Source organism: Tupaia chinensis, unplaced genomic scaffold (genome assembly GCF_000334495.1).
Source record: "Tupaia chinensis unplaced genomic scaffold, TupChi_1.0 Scaffold138060_1, whole genome shotgun sequence".
NCBI lineage: Eukaryota > Metazoa > Chordata > Mammalia > Scandentia > Tupaiidae > Tupaia > Tupaia belangeri.
In genome coordinates, this window is record NW_006197961.1 from 72,839 (window position 1) to 76,261 (window position 3,423).

Consider the following 3,423-nt stretch of genomic DNA (forward strand, 5'->3'; position numbering starts at 1 on the left):
TTCTCCCAAGGCTACCCGTTTCCGAACGTGTGGGGAGCAGGGTCCCTAACGCATCCGTCCCCCAGCCAGCTGTCCCCAGATCTGGACGTAAACAGCTGACCTGGCGGAGCCCTCAGCCACGTGTCACTGTCCCTGCGTTTGTTGGGGCGGTCTCTGCAGCACCGTCAGAGAACTCAGCCTCACCGCGGAAGCAGAGGAAAGGGTTTGACTTTCTGGGAGAGAAAAACGTTACACGGGCCTGGAAGTGGAAAAGCGACCACTTTTACTGTGTTTTTCTTTAAATATTTAATTTTATATTATTTTTCATAATTCACTAGAGGGCGTGTGCACTCACCAGAGACAAAGTGAGAAAGCAAGCCACCAGGTCCAGGACTCAAACCACAGTCGGCCACGTGGGAGTCCAGCGCCCTAACCACCATGCCACCTGCCGGCCCCTTCTGTTGGGTTTTAAAGGAAAGAAATTATGGCTGGGCGTGCAGGCAGCTAGGACGTCTCCCCGCCATCTCCCAGTGCCACGTTCTGTCTTTAGCTCTGGGGCCAGCTATGGACAGACAGCAATCTTCGTGTCCTGAAGACAAGAACGTAGAGAAAAAACGGGGGAGGGCGTCCCCTTCCCGTGCCCCACAAGGTCACCCGTTTTCGTCTGAGCGCCGAAATGTGCGGAAACGGTCTGAGATGCACATCTGGGTGCCGTGGCCAGCCCTGCGTAGGTCTGGAAGGAGCCACCTAAACGGGCAGTCATTTCAGAGGCTGCCGCCCAGGCGCCGTGAGCACCCGGGACACTGACCTCAGGGCCTTTGCACCTGCTCTGCAACCTGCCTGGGCGGCCCTTCCCTCCGTGGACCCCACAGGGTTCCCTGGCTCATGGCACTCCAGGGCCTGTCACTCACCAAAAACGGCCTTGTTACTAACTGCCCTCTGCATTTTACACGGCTGCAGTATTTAAATGTCTTTTTCGGGCTGTCCAGGTGGCTTGATGGTTAAGGGTGTTGGACTCCAGTCTGGCCAACCACGGTTCGAGTCCCACTTTCTCTCTCTGGTCAAATTAAAAATAAGTAAATAAAGTTAAATTGAATAATCCTTTTTTTAAAAAAGAATTATTTTTCATATTCTTTTAAAAATATTTAACTTGATTATTTTTTAATTTGACCAGAGAGAGAGAGAGAGAGAGAGAGAGAAACTGAGAAAGCAAGCTGCCAGGTCTGGGACTTGAAACATGGTTAGCTATGTGGGAGTCCAGAGCCTTAGCCACCACGCCCCCTGCTGGCCCTGAGTAGACATTTCGAAGGCAGGGAGACAAAGTACAATGACATTTACCAGTAGCTGGTGACAAGAGAAGGGAAGCTGGTGGATAGAAACGGATAGAAAGTTCGAGTTTGGGGAGCCGGCAGGTTGTGCAATGGTTAAGGCGCTGGACTCCCACATGGTCGACCGCAGTTCAAGCTTGAGACCCAGAGGCTTGCTTCCCCACTCCTCTTTCTCTCTGTATGTGTCTCTCATTGAGTGAATCAATACAAATAAAATAACTGTTAGAAAAAATGTTTTATAGGGACCAGCAGGTGGTGTGGTGGTTAAGGTGCTGGACACTTCCACATGGCCGACCACAGTTCGAGTCCTGGACCTGGTGGCTTGCTTTCTCACTTTCCCTCTCTCTCTCTGATCAAATTAAAATAAATGAGTGAATAAATAAAATTAAATAATTATTTAAAAAGAAAAAATGTTTTATAAAACATTTTCTGGAGGTGAGTGAAGCCCTGCTGACACAGTTAAGCCCTGTTGACACCACGACACCGTGTGGTTCGTAGTAAGAGCTGAGACAGCACATTTTGGAGACAGGAAGTCGGTGTATTTGTATGTGGGGACGGATTAGAAATGGAACATTCTGTAAACTTTATTATTTATTTAAATTTGACCAGAGAGAGAAAGTGACAAAGCACGCCGCCAGGTCTGGGACTCGAACCAGGTCAGCCATGTGGGAATCCACGACTCTTAACCACTATGCCACCTGCTAGCCCCAATTTTTTTTAAAAAGAGGTTTTTGTCTTAGGATACATATGCTGTGAGAAGAAAAGTGAGAAATCACCCCTCAGGGAGGATGGCCATGCTCCAAACCCTTCTCCTCCATTCTCTTCTTAAGCACACATGCCCGAGTGAGTTTCAAGTCACCGGGTCTGGGCTTTGAACCTGTGTTGGCATGTGGGAGTCCAGTGTCGGAACCGCTACACCATCTGTTGGCCTGAAACGTAACATTTTATCACCAGCTACAGGGACACAGAGGCTGGAGGAAAGGCCTGCTTTTTGACCAAACCTGTCTCCTTATAAGCCAAATCTTTCATTTTTTAATATTCGATTGCATTTTTTAAATTACTTTATTTTATTTCTATTTGAACTTGATGAGAGAGAGAGAGAGAGGAGAGGGAAAGTGAGAAAGCAAGCCACCCGGTGCGGGACTTGAACCGTAGTCAGTCATGTGGGAGTCCAGCGCCCCTAACCACCAAGCCACCTGCTGGCCTTGGCTAGGAAGACCAGTTTTTGTGAGAATCCTTAAAAAAAAATGTACTTGCCAAAAAGAAAGAGAGAGAGAGAGGGAGGGAGGAAGCACCAACTATGTGGTCAAACCCTAAACCCTCTTCGCTCCACTGTCCTGTCAGGATTTTGTGCACGTGTGCATGCGCCCGACGTGTTGTTCAGGGGGCCGGGGCCAGGGCCAGGACTGACCGCAGTGGCCCATGTGAAACCCATGCGGTCACCAGGCCACATGGCCGGCCCAAGATGTTTTCTGAGCTACTTCCTGTCATCCAGACAGGTTCTTTTCCCACCTCGGTATCTAACCATCACGCCCTTCTCCCTCGTCTGTTCCATTTTCCAGAAATCGAATAAAGTTCCTGTCGTGTGCAGTGCTCAGTTCGATCTGTCGCTCCTACTGTGGAGAGATTATTTAACTTCATTATTTTAATTTTACCAGGGAGGGACAGAGTGAGGGGGAGAGTGAGAAAATAAGCTGCCAGGTTCAGGACTCGAACTGTGGATGGGCCACGTGGGAGTCCCGTGCCTTAACTGCCACACCACCTGCCAGCCCTGTTCTTTTCATTTTATTTATCCATTTATTTATTTTTAACTGGACTGGAGAGAGAGGGGGAGAGAAAGCAAGCCGCCAGGCCCAGGACGCAAGCCGTGGTCAGCTGTGTGGGAGTCCAGCGCCTTAACCACTACCCCACCTGCAGGCCCCTCGTTTCTTTCGGATAAGCAGCCTTGTTTTTTTTTTTTCAGAGACAGAGAGACAGAAAGCGAGAAATCACCCCCCAGGGGGGATGGTCACGCCGCAATCCCTTCTCCTCCATTCTCCTCTGGGGATCTTGGGCACGCACGCACACGCGCCCGGTGTGAGTTTTAAGCCACCGGGTCCGGGACACGAACCGCGGT